Below are 16,168 nucleotides of genomic sequence, written 5' to 3'. Positions count from 1 at the left end.
CCAAAGTAAATAGAATAAAAAAAAAGAAAGATCAAGTATTCAATTGTATGGTTATACCATGTTTCGTTTATCCATTTTTCAGTTGATGAACATTTCAGTTATTCTCTCTTCTTGACTATTATAAATAATGCCATGTGTTTCTATGAACATGTTTACAATTTTGTTGGCTATTTAGCTTGCTGTGGAATTTCTGGGCCACATGGTACCTCTATTACTACTATTTTGAGGAACTTCCAAACTGTTTTCCAATGTGGCTGAACTATTTTATATTCCCTCCAGCAATAAATTATGGTTTTTTCTCTTATTATTGTCCAATTTTTAAAATTATAATCATCCTAGTGGAAATGAAGTGGTATCTTATTTTGGATTGACTTTTTCTCTAATGACTAATGCTGCGGCATATCTTTTTATTATTTTATTGGCCATTTGTGCAAGTCCTTTGATGTCTACAGAAATCCCTTGTCATGAAATAAGTTAAATTATTTGTCTTTTTACTGTTGAGATATAAATGTTCTTTATGTTTTCTAGATACCAGGCCCTTACATATATATGGTAAAATGGGCTAGTATTTTGTCCCTTTCTCTGGGTCATCATTCACTTTCCTGATGGTGTTTTTTGACGTGTTTTTTGATGTGTTTTTCATTTCTTTGAAGTTTAACTTATCTGTCTTTTTCTTTAATTATTTGTGTTTTAGGGATCTTACTTCAGAGACCATTGTCTAATAAACGAATATGTTTACCTACCTTGAAGAGGTAGCTCTTAGTTTTAGCTCTTATAACTAAGTCTTTAATGCATTTTGAGTTAATTTTTGATAATGGTCTGAGCTAAAGGCTTAACTTTATTCTTTCAAATGTGTATATTTAGTTTTCTCAGCACCATTCTTTGACAACGCTATTCAACACTATTCTTTTCTCCATTAAATTTTCTTAGCATCCTTGTTGAGAATCAATTGATTATTGATGTGTGGGCGTTATTACCAAGCTTTCTATTTTATTCCAGGTATCTATCATTATGTCAGTACTACATTGTCTTCATTAATTCAGTGTTGTAGTAAGTTTTTAAACTGTGAAGGTTAAGTCATCCGTATTTGTTTCTATTTATCAAAGTTTTTGGCTATTCCTCTGACACTACCATAGTAATTTCAGGACTAATTTGTCAACTCCTGCAAAAAATCTGGCTGGGCTTTGGTAGGGATTGCACTGAGTTTGTCGATGAGTTTGGGAAATATTGCCATCTTAATATTAAATCTTGTCATTCACAAGCATAGCATGTTTTTCCATTTATTTAAGTGTTCTTTAATTTATGTTAACAATATTCTGCATTTTTTGGTTCACTTTTCTTGCACTTCTCTTGTTTTGTTTTGTTTTGTTTTGTTTTCTTTTTTATTATACTTTAAGTTCTAGGGTACATGTGCACAACATGCAGGTTTGTTACATATGTATACATGTGCCATGTTGGTGTGCTGCACCCATTAACTCATCATTTACATTAGGTATATCTCCTAATGCTATCCCTCCCCCCTCCCCCCACCCCACAACAGGCCCCAGTGTGGATGTTCCCCTTCCCATGTCCAAGTGTGTGATGTTCCCCTTCCCGTGTCCAAGTGTTCTCATTGTTCAATTCCCACCTATGAGTGAGAACATGCGGTGTTTGGTTTTCTGTTCTTGTGATAGTTTGCTGAGAATGATGGTTTCCAGCTGCATCCATGTCCCTACAAAGGACATGAACTCATCCTTTTCTGTGGCTGCATAGTATTCCATGGCGTATATGTGCCGCACTTCTCTTTTTAATTTATTCCTAAGGACTTTTTCTTTTGATTCTATTGTAATGAAATTATTTCTTAATTTATCTTTTGAATGCTCATTATGAGTATATAAAATTATAAGAGGTTTTTTACAAAGTTATCTTGCATTTTGTAACCATGATGAACTTGTGTCTGAGCTCTCATAGTTTCTTGTAAACTCTTTTGAATTTTCTATATAAGAGATCATGTCATTTTAAATAGAGATAGTTTTAATTCTTCCTTTCAAATCTGGGCACCTTCTAACTATTTTTCTTACTTAATTATTCTGGCTAGAACCTACAGTACAATCTTGAATACAAATGTTACAAGCACACACCCTTGTCTTGTTTTGGATTTAGGGGGAAAGCTTTCCATTATTCATCATTATATATGATGTTGGCTGCACATTTTACCTAAATGTCCTTTATCAGGCTGGAGAAATTCTTCCTACTTCCTACTTACTCAGTTGTTTTTCTTCATGAAAAGATGTTGAATTTTGTCAAACACTTTTTTGCCTTTACTGTAGTAATCATATATTTCCTCCTCCCTTTTATCTGTTCATATCTTCTATTAAAGTGATTGATTTTTGCATGTGGAATGATTACGTATGCTTGAGATAAATCCCACTTGGTTGTGTTGTATAATCCTTTTTATATGTTGCTGAAATCAGTTTCACCAACATATGAAAACATATTTTCACCAACATAGTATTTTTTGAGGAATTTTGCATGTATAGTCATAAGAGATATTTGTCTATCATTTACTTTTATGTCTTTGTTTTGTATCAGTGTAATTCTAGCTTTATAGAATGAGTTGCAAATATAACTTTCTATTCTATTTTCTGAAAGAATTTGCGAAGGATTGGTATTAATTTTTAATTAGATATTTGGTATAGTACCACAGGGAAGCCCTTCTGTTTTTACTTTGTGGGAGTGTTTTGATTACTAATTCATTCTCTTAATTGTTAGAGATCTATCTAAATTTTCTATTCTTCTTGAGTCAGTTTTCATAGTTCATGTCTCTAGAAATTTTTCTACTAACTAATTTATCTCTAATAACTAATGCTGCAGCATATCTTTTTATTATTTTATTGGCCATTTGTATAAGTCTTTTGATGTCTACTCAAACCCTTTGTCATTAAACAAAGTAAATTATTTGTCTTTTTACTGTTGACATATAAATGTTGTTTATATTTTCTTGATACTAAGCCCTTACATGTATATGGTAAAATGGGTCTGGATTTTCAAAATGTCCCTGGTGTTTTGCCAGCATGGAATGTTCATTTACTGACTCTCTCCAGAGTTCCTGGCTTCCAGCCACAGGGTTGGTTTCCTCTCTGAAGGCTCCTCTCTTGCATTCCCCTTCCTTACAAATAGTGTTCATAGCCAAGCACTTCTCAAAAAAGTTCATTCTGGAGAGCTGTAGGCATGGGGGTGGATATGAGGTTTCATCCCCATTGCCCTGAGGGTGACCAGAGAATAGGCTGCCCAGATTTTGATTCCACATAAGAAGGAGTGTCTAACTCTGGAACTCGTGTACTGCCTTTTTGCAATAACTTCCCCACTACCAGGTGGAGTACTGAGAATCAAGCCAATCTTGAATATCCTCTCTCCTGGAAATCTGCAGAGCAGTTCTGGTTGAGAGCAGAGTGCACTCAAGGTGACATGCTTGGGGCCACACAGTGGGATGGGACAGTGGCTGTGATATCAGTGATGAGTCCTGAGCTTGTAGTCAGGAGTCCAGACCCTGTGCTTGATTAGCTGTATGAACTTTCACAGCTTGCCTAATACCTCTGAGGTTTGGGTTTCACAGCCATTAAATGGGTTGAATACCCAGAAACCTGACTACCTTGAGGTGGTCATGGGGTCAGACCTGCAGCTCCAGCCTTGGAGGTGTTCTGTTTGGGCAGCCATCAGGGGAGACTACTCGAGGAGGAGCCAGTGCCTTGGGGTTAAGAAGATGGTGCTCCTTCCTCAGGGTAATGGGAGGGGGAGTTCTTAAATGCCCTGGGGTATTCAGGTCTGGAGTGAAGAGGACACGACCTAAGCCTCAGCAGGTGGTGGTGAGTTTCAGGCTGCTGAGGCTGTGGCAGAGGGAGTGTGAACTTCTCTGCCCCAACCTTTGAAATACCAGGAGCACGGTTGACACAGACTGAAAGGGAAACTCTTAGTTGTGATGCAGCCAAGAGCCTGTCAGCTTCTGTAGGGGGTTCTCCTTACCCTGAGTGTACAGAGAGGTGATGACCACTAGTGGGAGCTGAGAAACCATATAGCCACCTGCAACAAGTAAATGCTGGTATTTGCGTTGAAGATGTGGGGAGTTAACAATCTCTACAGGAGATTTGTTCTTTTGCTTACAGCTTCTTACTTAGGCAACTGAGAGGTAAAGTTTTTGAAAAATGGAAAAAGAAATTTAACTTACTATATGAGGTAGGGACAAAGGAAAGTCACCAAGTTCCGGAAGGGCATAGCCCAGCCTTGCTGTAAGAGGGTGACATCTGTGCCTGACGATAGGCTGACACTGGTGACCAGGGCCACCTGGGGCAGAGCTGTGAACTCAGGGAAGCAGGTAAGTGTCAGGGGAGGGTGTGAGAAAACAGCAAACTGGCTGTGCCTGAGAGAAGGGGACCTGTCTAATACACTGCCAGGAACATCACAGAATGAGGTTGTACCTTTATCTCTTCCGCAATTACTTATCAACCATGTGCGGTACTGTAAGGGCTGGGAGGGGATGAAAGAGCTGAATGGCTTTCTCTAGACTGGCGGGCTGTCTCCCCAGTAGTAACTTGCTGGCCCTGCCCTTGAAGTGCGGAAGAGTGTAAAGGGCTCCTTGATCAAGCTTGTCCTCTTTTCTTACCTCTTCCCCTCTTCTATTTCCGCTGCAGCTGAACAGGCCATCAGGCAGCCTGCCATAGGGCCCTGCTCCAAGAACCGGTCCTTCTGCCGGGCAACTGTGCTCCTGGTATTCATCAGCCTCCTCCTCAGTGAGTGGCAGGGTCCTTGGGAAGGGAGGGCAATTGCATGGGGCTGGGCTAGCTGGGCCCTGACCACTGGGTGGGCTGTTCCGGTTCTGATGTCTTTGGGCAACAAAAAAAGAAAAAGACTCTGTTATGATTAACAAATGCAACATATTTGATTGGAGTCCCAGGATGGAAGGAATGAATGGTGTTTTTGGTGGTGAGGTGGATGGGACCCTGAGCCAGGGCTGCCTTGGCTATATTGAGGGAAACTTCACCCACTGTCTGGGCTCAGGGCTGAGCTCCAAGCAAATCATCAGAAAGGAGAGGGCCCTTGAAAGTCTCAACCTTAAAATTGTTTTTGGAGTTTGTTTAGTGTTCATTTTAAACGTTAAAAAGAACTTATATCAGGGTAAAATGTGTTTATAGTGGGAGCACTTCACATCCCTGTGAGTTGCCTTTCCTCCACTTGGAAATGCTGCTCAGACCCTCAGATGAAACCATGTTTATCACTGCACTGTTCTAGGAAAAACCCTGGAAAGAAACAGGAGGGGCCCATCAATTCAGGAACAATTGAACAAGCTGAGGAGTATCTGTTCCATGGCATATGATAGAAGCTTACAAAAGCAAATGTTCTAGTTATCTGAAAGGAATGTTCAGCTTGCATGAGGTAAGATGCATAGATTCCCATCAGCAAGATTCAGGAACCTGAACACAATGCAATCTTCGTTTTATAAAAGGAAACACAGCCATCAAAATTTAAGTGTTTATACACCTATATGTTTCTAAGACTACGCTAAAATGTGGAGGGAATCAGTAGATTGCTAACATGGGCTACAGGAGGGCATAAAATTGGGAAGGAAAACATGGAGAGTGAGAAAGAGAACACAGAATGTTAAGCAAAAGTGAACTGAAAGAAAGACTATCCTAATCTAAGCTGTATATCACATTTGCTATTTTATGAACAATGCTATGTTTGCATTTATAATAAAATTAAATTTTAAAATGAGAAAATAATAAGATCTAGTGCATATGAATTTTGATGAAAGCTTTGCTATGGTTTTGCTTTTATATCCCAGCCACTAACTGAACTAACTTACAGGGCCAAATCTAATGGTTAGAGAGCACTTACAAAACAGGAGTTCTTGAAGGAACGATAAGTTTTGCAATAGCAAGAAGTTAGATCCCAGTTCTTTCAACAGCAAAATGTAGGCTTTCTCCAATTCTACAACGTTGTCTATCTGGAAGTGTGTCTAACTGTGTAGAGTTTTCTTTATAGGCACCGGGGTTAGAAGATTGCTTAACAAAGAAAAGAAGGAAGGAAGGATGAAATGAAGGATGGGAGAAGGAGAAGGAAGAAGTAAAGACAGAGAGAGAAAGAAAGAAGGAAACAACTTAGAATTTCTCTCATTTTAGGGGTAAGAGATCTGTGTTCAGACAAGGAAAGTGATTCTCTCAGGGAACCACTGGGAAGGAATGAAATTGAAATTGGTTGTTCCATCAGGCCTGACCTCTGTGGTACTGAATGAGACAAGCCCCTTGCAGTGAAGTTTGGTCAGAGGCTGTCTGTGGAAGGAACATCACTGTGAAATTGCTCTGTGTCCTCTTAGGAATCCTGAAGCTCCAGAGTTGGATACATTTTTTCTGTGGTTTCTGTATTATCCCTGTTCTAGCTCACCCTTGACCTAGGGAGAGGGATGGGTGGTGAAGCAGTGATGATGAAGGTGGGGATGAGATATTTGTCCTAATCATTCTTAAACTTTTACACCCTTCCTGAACATGTGTTTAAACGGGAAAATGTGGAAGGGAAGGAAGGAGCCTGAGGGTGATTCAGTTCACATGTAATTTCCCAGAGACACAGGCAGCTGCAGGTGAGGGTGGTCCTCAACTTTTGGGGACCTCTTAAGGGAGGAGACCACCCCTCATATTGTCTTATGCCCAATTTCTGCCTCCAAAGAAAGAAGAAGTAAAACTAAAAGTCAGAAATGAAATCCACAGGCAGACAGCCCGGCACCGCACCCTGGGCCTGGTAGTTAAAGATCGACCCCTGACATAACTGATTCTGTTATCTATAGATTACAGACATTGTATAGGAATGCACTGTGAAAACCTCTATATTGTTTTGTTCCGATCTAATTACTGGTGCATGCAGCCCCTAGTCACATATCCCCTGCTTGCTCAATCAATCACGACCCTCTCACTTGCACTTCCTTGGAGTTGTGAGCCTTTAAAAGGGACAGGAATAGCTCACTCGGGGAGCTTGGCTCTTGAGACTGAAATCTTGCCGATGCCCCGGCCGAATAAACCCCTTCCTTCTGTAACTCGGTGTCTGAGGAGTTTTGTCTGCCGCTCCCTGCTACACTCTGACCATAACAATAACAGCACTTACTGAATGCCCACCCCGGGTCTGCCAGCAGGGAGCTAGAGGAGAAAGGGTCTCTGCATTAGGGGCTCCAGACAGAGACATGAGACAATGGAGATGGCACCAAGAAGTGCAGTTTGGGCATCAAACATGAATTGTTGGTTTGTGAGTGTGCTGATAGTGGCTATGTCAAACAAATGAGCAATCTTTTATGTTGTTTGCAGACCTTGAAATTTTATACAATTTAAATGAATGTTTAGCTCCACCTTGTAAATGACCAACCACTCCCTGGCTTGTTCTCTCTACTTCAGGATTAGCATCTCTGTAGATCAGAGAGATCCTGCTGCCTTCCTTCCCTCTCTGAGTCTTCCCTCATCTTCCTCCTGGCTGTGCTCACCATTCAACTTCTGGGGCAGATCCTTCCTAGCAGCCTGAGAGCTGAGCCTCCTCTCTCCCTGGTTCCCTCATCCAGGAAGTGAGCTTGTCCAGGCTGGCTGTTTAACTTTCTGTTAGCCAGAAGTCCCTGCTCTGCACTGCCACGGAAAGTACCTGCTTCCGCTTTTAAGGAGAGGGCAATTGAGGTGGAGGCCATGGCAGCTTTTCAGTCCTGGTGGGCTCAGACGACAGTGCAGCTGAGCTCTGGGGAGGGCAGGTGAGAGTGGAGGATCTCACAGGCAGTATCCTGCAGGGGAGGCCTTGGGCTGGGGGGGAAAGTGGGCTCCAGGTCTGGCTTTGCCCTGCGTGACCCAGGACAAGTCTACCCCTAGAGAGCCCCTCCTCTGTTAAAGCAGGAGCTTGGGCAGAATCACCCCTAAGTCCCCTCTCATCAGTGAGGCTCTGGGAGTTGGTGACTCCTGTGATCCTATCAAGGTCTCTGCTCTGTCTCCCCATCCTGTCTTGTCCTATCCTGTGGCCTGACAGGCACTGACAGCCAGTGAGCCTGTTTCAAGCTTCTTCAGAGAGAAGGCCCTGGGTGTCCCTGTGNGGAAATGCTGCTCAGACCCTCAGATGAAACCATGTTTATCACTGCACTGTTCTAGGAAAAACCCTGGAAAGAAACAGGAGGGGCCCATCAATTCAGGAACAATTGAACAAGCTGAGGAGTATCTGTTCCATGGCATATGATAGAAGCTTACAAAAGCAAATGTTCTAGTTATCTGAAAGGAATGTTCAGCTTGCATGAGGTAAGATGCATAGATTCCCATCAGCAAGATTCAGGAACCTGAACACAATGCAATCTTCGTTTTATAAAAGGAAACACAGCCATCAAAATTTAAGTGTTTATACACCTATATGTTTCTAAGACTACGCTAAAAATGTGGAGGGAATCAGTAGATTGCTAACATGGGCTACAGGAGGGCATAAAATTGGGAAGGAAAACATGGAGAGTGAGAAAGAGAACACAGAATGTTAAGCAAAAAGTGAACTGAAAGAAAGACTATCCTAATCTAAGCTGTATATCACATTTGCTATTTTATGAACAATGCTATGTTTGCATTTATAATAAAATTAAATTTTAAAATGAGAAAATAATAAGATCTAGTGCATATGAATTTTGATGAAAGCTTTGCTATGGTTTTTGCTTTTATATCCCAGCCACTAACTGAACTAACTTACAGGGCCAAATCTAATGGTTAGAGAGCACTTATAAAACAGGAGTTCTTGAAGGAACGATAAGTTTTGCAATAGCAAGAAGTTAGATCCCAGTTCTTTCAACAGCAAAATGTAGGCTTTCTCCAATTCTACAACGTTGTCTATCTGGAAGTGTGTCTAACTGTGTAGAGTTTTCTTTATAGGCACCGGGGTTAGAAGATTGCTTAACAAAGAAAAAGAAGGAAGGAAGGATGAAATGAAGGATGGGAGAAGGAGAAGGAAGAAGTAAAGACAGAGAGAGAAAGAAAGAAGGAAACAACTTAGAATTTCTCTCATTTTAGGGGTAAGAGATCTGTGTTCAGACAAGGAAAGTGATTCTCTCAGGGAACCACTGGGAAGGAATGAAATTGAAATTGGTTGTTCCATCAGGCCTGACCTCTGTGGTACTGAATGAGACAAGCCCCCTTGCAGTGAAGTTTGGTCAGAGGCTGTCTGTGGAAGGAACATCACTGTGAAATTGCTCTGTGTCCTCTTAGGAATCCTGAAGCTCCAGAGTTGGATACATTTTTTCTGTGGTTTCTGTATTATCCCTGTTCTAGCTCACCCTTGACCTAGGGAGAGGGATGGGTGGTGAAGCAGTGATGATGAAGGTGGGGATGAGATATTTGTCCTAATCATTCTTAAACTTTTACACCCTTCCTGAACATGTGTTTAAACGGGAAAATGTGGAAGGGAAGGAAGGAGCCTGAGGGTGATTCAGTTCACATGTAATTTCCCAGAGACACAGGCAGCTGCAGGTGAGGGTGGTCCTCAACTTTTGGGGACCTCTTAAGGGAGGAGACCACCCCTCATATTGTCTTATGCCCAATTTCTGCCTCCAAAGAAAGAAGAAGTAAAAACTAAAAGGCAGAAATGAAATCCACAGGCAGACAGCCCGGCACCGCACCCTGGGCCTGGTAGTTAAAGATCGACCCCTGACATAACTGATTCTGTTATCTATAGATTACAGACATTGTATAGGAATGCACTGTGAAAACCTCTATATTGTTTTGTTCCGATCTAATTACTGGTGCATGCAGCCCCTAGTCACATATCCCCTGCTTGCTCAATCAATCACGACCCTCTCACTTGCACTTCCTTGGAGTTGTGAGCCTTTAAAAGGGACAGGAATAGCTCACTCGGGGAGCTTGGCTCTTGAGACTGAAATCTTGCCGATGCCCCGGCCGAATAAACCCCTTCCTTCTGTAACTCGGTGTCTGAGGAGTTTTGTCTGCCGCTCCCTGCTACACTCTGACCATAACAATAACAGCACTTACTGAATGCCCACCCTGGGTCTGCCAGCAGGGAGCTGGAGGAGAAAGGGTCTCTGCATTAGGGGCTCCAGACAGAGACATGAGACAATGGAGATGGCACCAAGAAGTGCAGTTTGGGCATCAAACATGAATTGTTGGTTTGTGAGTGTGCTGATAGTGGCTATGTCAAACAAATGAGCAATCTTTTATGTTGTTTGCAGACCTTGAAATTTTATACAATTTAAATGAATGTTTAGCTCCACCTTGTAAATGACCAACCACTCCCTGGCTTGTTCTCTCTACTTCAGGATTAGCATCTCTGTAGATCAGAGAGATCCTGCTGCCTTCCTTCCCTCTCTGAGTCTTCCCTCATCTTCCTCCTGGCTGTGCTCACCATTCAACTTCTGGGGCAGATCCTTCCTAGCAGCCTGAGAGCTGAGCCTCCTCTCTCCCTGGTTCCCTCATCCAGGAAGTGAGCTTGTCCAGGCTGGCTGTTTAACTTTCTGTTAGCCAGAAGTCCCTGCTCTGCACTGCCACGGAAAGTACCTGCTTCCGCTTTTAAGGAGAGGGCAATTGAGGTGGAGGCCATGGCAGCTTTTCAGTCCTGGTGGGCTCAGACGACAGTGCAGCTGAGCTCTGGGGAGGGCAGGTGAGAGTGGAGGATCTCACAGGCAGTATCCTGCAGGGGAGGCCTTGGGCTGGGGGGGAAAGTGGGCTCCAGGTCTGGCTTTGCCCTGCGTGACCCAGGACAAGTCTACCCCTAGAGAGCCCCTCCTCTGTTAAAGCAGGAGCTTGGGCAGAATCACCCCTAAGTCCCCTCTCATCAGTGAGGCTCTGGGAGTTGGTGACTCCTGTGATCCTATCAAGGTCTCTGCTCTGTCTCCCCATCCTGTCTTGTCCTATCCTGTGGCCTGACAGGCACTGACAGCCAGTGAGCCTGTTTCAAGCTTCTTCAGAGAGAAGGCCCTGGGTGTCCCTGTGGCCACTTCCTCAGCCCTTGATGGAGGAAGGGACTCTTCCTCTCTCAGCCCCCTCCACCTGAGCCTCTGCTTTCTCTGCCTCTGCTCCTGAGAGGAGTGTCAGGGGCCTTTGCCCTCAGGCCACCTGCTGAAGACATTGTTTATTAGTCTGTCCTCTAACTGCTATAAGGAACTACCTGAGACTAGGTAGTTTATAAAGTAGAGAGGTTTAACTGACGTTCAGATTCTGCAGTCTGTTCAGGAAGCATGGCTGGGGAGGCCTCAGGAAACTTACAATCATACCAGAAGGCGAAGAGGAAGCAGGCACTTTTTACATGGCCAAAGAAGGGGGAAGAGATAGCAGAGGAGGTGCCACAAACTTTTAAACCACCGGATCCTGTGAGAACTCACTCACTATCATGGGAACAGCAAGTGGGAAGTCCGCCCCCATGATCCAATCACCTCCCACCAGACCCCTCCTCCAACATTGGGAATTATATTTTGACATGAGTTTTGGGTGGGAACACAAATCCAAATCATATCAGACATCCACCCCCTTCCCACAGTGTATAGAAATGTGGTCTGTACACTGCAATCAGAAAGGCCTTGTGCAGCTGTGGCATTTAGAAGCTGCTAATAAAAGCCTCAGCCAGACCTTTTCCTATCTGCTTTGCAGAAAAGACTTGCTTATTTCTCAATGATCCCTCTTTCAGTGCTGGCAAGGGGAAAGACAAACATTAATTTGATCAGTATTATCCATGAAAATGCCTTAGGAAGATCCCTCTGAGGAATCTGAAATGTTGTCCCTCTAGCTAGTCCATTTGTCTTATTTCCCCCATTCAGAAAGGGGACTGTATTTTTGAGCCCTATATTCAATAGAGCACTTATGTTTTGTGTCCATTGTTGTGCCAATAATTGTGTATTTAACCACGCAATTAACTCTGAAAGGGAGGGATGGGATGCTTACTCATTAATTAATGAGGGGCCTAGTAGGATGTAATAACCCGTTCAAAGGGAGCGTCAAAGATACTTCTGTTGGCCAGCAGGAATGCTGAAATGAATTTACTAAGAGATGCCCTGTGATCACAAGGTCTATGGTATTTGTGGGTACACAGATGACTGCCTGGAGGATACACACTATTTAAAGTGTTTTCCTTTGGGATAAGCCACATTTTGAATTGAAGCAACTCTGCACCCTGTATAATTTTCAATGTAACATATAACACTTTTATGTTATAAACAACCTACTAAAGAAAGGGGAAAATGGGTAAACCAAATACAATTAATAATATAATTTTTTTAGCTCACACTTGAAATCAAAAGTGATCTCTCTTTTCTTCAAATTTTTTTTTGTTGTTTGTAGAAATGGGGTCTCACTATGTTTCCCAGGCTGGTCTTGAACTCCTGACCTTAAGCCATCCTCTGGCCTGTGGCTCCCAAAGTATTGGGATTATGGGTGGTGTGAGCTGTTGCACCCAGACCTTCCAGCCATCTTTACCACCTCCTCACCACAAAGATATTCTTAGCTCCTTGGTAATATGGGAATTGATGATGGTCTGTGTGGACACAGCAATGAACTACCTTTTCAACTCAAAGCTTTGGTAAACAAGAAGGTCTTGAGTGGAGCTTGACACTCTGCAGCCACTTATGGGATTTAATCCAGAAAGATTTAACCCTCTAGGACTCATCCTTGGACCCAGGAGACAACCCCTGAGAGGGGCGGCTGCTGCGGAGAAATGGATACCAGCCTGGAAGCTGGGAACATCTGGTTCTGATTCCAGGTGGGCTTGGTGAAGTAATACTCATCATGACATAGAGAGCAGCTCATGTTAATAGGACAATTACTGAACACTGTACTGCAACATTTTCACTATTTAAACCCAAAGAAGATTTCAATGAAGTAAGCATTTTCATTGTTTTCATATCGCATATGAGAGAGCTGAAGTCAGAGAGGTTAAATAGCTGCTCTAGTTCACACAGCCAGAAAACAAAGGACCTGGACTTAATTCTCACAGGCTCTAAAGTCCAAACTTTTCACCACTCTGTGAAACCAGAGTCATGTCACAGACTGGTGACACCAGCCAACTATGTCACTTAGTTGACTCCAAAATAAATTTCAGATGTATCTAAGAGTAAACATAAAATTTAAAACCATATATGTACTTAAAGAAACCAAGAAAGAATTAAAAACCTACTTTTGAATTGCGGACTACCTTTTAAAGCAAGATACAAAAGAATAAGTCATAAAATGGATACATCGGACTTTATGCTAATAATATTTTGGCATTGCAAATAGTCTGTAGGTAAATTTGAAAAATAAACTAAAAAAATTGTGTTATGTTAGAAAAAAGGCTAATTTTCTTAAAATAAGTGTAACTCCTATAAACTAGCAGAAAGAAAACCCCAATGGATAGTGCACATTAGCTAATAGTTCATAGTTCACAAAAAAGACAGTAAGAATGACTTAGTGATCTAAAATGACAGTGATGTGTATCATTTATAGAAGAAATACTCATTCATACAATAAGGAGATATTTTCTCCTATCAACTTGACAAAGGGCGAAAAGTTTGATCACTATGTATTGGTGAGAAACCTAAATATTATTAGTAGGAATATAGATAAGAACACTCTTTGGAGGTAATAATATCAATCAAAAGTTTAGGTATGTTTGCCTTTGATCCACTAAACCCACCCTAATCATTTTGCCCAATATATACACACTGACATGTGCAAAGAAACAAATATAAGGGTATTCATTGCAACGCTGTTTGTGGTGTCAAGCAACAACTTAAATATCAGAAGCAGAAGAGCTTTAGAGCCCCACAAGGAACAGTATGCAGACAGGACACAGGACACATCCAGGTGTAGAGATCCCGAGTGGGATCCAACAAGTGTTGCTTTGAGAAAAGGCAACGAACAGGACAGTCACATAGCATGTTTTGTGTATGTGGAGATTCACATGTGTGCATGTCAGTGCATAAACTATCTCTGCATGGTAGCACAAGACACTGATAGTAGTGCCTGCCTCTAGGAACCAGAACCAGGCAATGGGAGTCAGAGACAGGAGAAAGACTTCATTTTCAATCTCCTTAATTTCCCCCTCCTTTAAAATAAAAAAAAATGAATGTATAATCTGATTAAAATCAAAAAAATTTTTTAAAAACTCTTGGTATTGCTAAAATGCAGTCTCTTCAGCCTTTTTCATGGGGATAATAATCTGTAACCTCCAACCCTGAAGTGTCCTGAGAATCATCAGAAATTCAGTATCTGAAGGAGCTGCTGAGATGTAGGGACTGGGAATGACATTCGTGGAAGATGGGCAACCTCTTTCCCAGACAGGGAAAGCAATGGGAGAAATTCACCTGCAGTAACTGTGGCAATCCATGGCAGTTGGGCCCTGATAATAGTAATAATCACAGCAGCGAAACACTACTGTTGAGTGCTTTTTAAAAAATATATCATCTGTATTAATGCTTGTAGGAGACCATGAATACTTGCAATTATTATCTCTATTGTTCATCTGTGGGAACTCAAGGGCTAGATAGTTTAACAATTTGCTAAAGATCACTCAGCTAGTAAATATGGTGGATCTGGGGTTGAATCAAGGTCTGTCTCATTCCAGAGCTTGCGCCTCATGTGATTTGCTGGCCAAGGGCCCAGCCCTGACTCTCCAGGAATCCCTGAAAGGGTCAACCTCTAATCCTTGGGTGCCACCTGTCTCAGTTCATTTGTGTTGCTATAAAGGAATACCTGAGGCTGGGTAATTTGTAGACATAAGAGGTTTATTTGACTCATGTTTCTGCAGGCTGTACAAGAAGCGTGGCATCAGCATCTGCTTCTGGTGATGGCCTCAGAAAGTTTCCACTTACGGTGGAAGGTGAAGGGCAGCAGACATCACATGGCAAGAGAGGGAGCAAGAGAGACAGGAGGGAGCTGCCAGGCTGTTTCTCACAATCAGTTCTCCCGAGAACAAATAGAGCAAGAACTCACTCATTACCACAAGGATGGCACCAAGACATTAGTTAGGGATCCACCCCCATGACTGAAACACCTCCCACCAGGGCCCACCTCCAACACTGGGGATCTAATTTCAACATGTGATTTAGAGGGAACAAACAGCTAAACGATATCACCACTTTTCCTGAGTTCCTGCATTAGATTCCCAGGATTGTCAGATAACAAGAACTGAGTGGCTGAAACAACGCAAATTTATTGTCACACAGTTCTGGAGACTAGAAGCCCAAAATCAAGGTGTTGACAGGGCCACGCTACCTTTGAAATCTGCAGGGGTATATTGGTCAGCTATGGATATGATAATAAAATATTATAAACTGGATGGCTTAAACAACAGAGCCTTATTTTCTCCCAGCTCTAGAGACTGGAAATTCAAGATCAAGGCTGTGGCCACTTAAATTTCTGGTGAGTGCTCTCTTCCAGTTTTGCAGAAGGCTGTCTTCTATGTCCTCACATGGCCTTTCTCAGAACATATGCATAGGAAAACTCACTTGCTCTTTGACATCTCTTCTTATAAGGACACTAATACTATTTGGTCATGGCCCCACCCTTATTAACTCATTAAACCTTACTTCATTAGAGGCCTCATCTCCAAATACAGTCACACTGGCTGTCAAGGCTTCAACATATGAATTTGGGGGTAACATAAATATTCATTCCATAACAAGAGAAACCTGTCCTTGCCCTTTCTTAGCTTCTGGTGTTTGCTGGCAATCGATGGTGTTCCTTGTCTTGTAGCTGCATCAGTCCAGTCCTCCATCTACACACACCTTCTCTCCATGTTTCTTCCCATTGTCTTCCCTGTCTGCATTTCAGTGTCTGTGCTAAATTCCCTCTTTTTATAAGGACACCAGTCATACTAAATTAGAGACCACCCTCATGACCTCATCTTAAATGGACTGTATCTGCAAAGATCCGATTTCCAAATAAAGTTGCCGTCTGAGGTGCTGGGTTTAGGACTTCATCATATCTTTTCTGGGGGACACAATTTAACCCATGCAGTCCTTCTCCTTCTCCCTCTCCCTCAAGGACATGCCTTCCAGACCAGGGGACACTAGAGTCTAATAAATATGTCTGTAACATCACCTTCCATGTATCCTGGGGTGCCCATCTGGAAACTAAATTTGTTTTTCTTCTTTGTTTATAAATTTTGACAGATGAATCTTTAGATAAATGACCAAAGAAAATTACCCTCAAAGAAGTCTTTC

Source organism: Rhinopithecus bieti, unplaced genomic scaffold (genome assembly GCF_001698545.2).
Source record: "Rhinopithecus bieti isolate Rb0 unplaced genomic scaffold, ASM169854v2 scaffold_33937, whole genome shotgun sequence".
In the NCBI taxonomy this organism is placed as follows: Eukaryota; Metazoa; Chordata; class Mammalia; order Primates; family Cercopithecidae; genus Rhinopithecus; species Rhinopithecus bieti.
Note: the sequence above shows the minus strand (reverse complement) of the source record.